Here is a 207-nt window from a genome sequence, read left to right on the forward strand (position 1 = left end):
TATATATATTAATTAGAAAATGTGATATATGGGTATGCAATATATTTAAAAAATATATATAATGTATAATACGAAGTAGTCCGGCTTAGTGGTAGTCAAGCTAGTCTTCATCCCTCAAATCTACTATTCGAATTTTAATCCCATGTAAAATTTTTAGACAGATACAAGGTCATCATTAATCAATAGCTGGAATCTTATATGTTTTAA

Source organism: Arachis duranensis, chromosome 3, assembly GCF_000817695.3.
Source record: "Arachis duranensis cultivar V14167 chromosome 3, aradu.V14167.gnm2.J7QH, whole genome shotgun sequence".
Classification (NCBI taxonomy): domain Eukaryota; kingdom Viridiplantae; phylum Streptophyta; class Magnoliopsida; order Fabales; family Fabaceae; genus Arachis; species Arachis duranensis.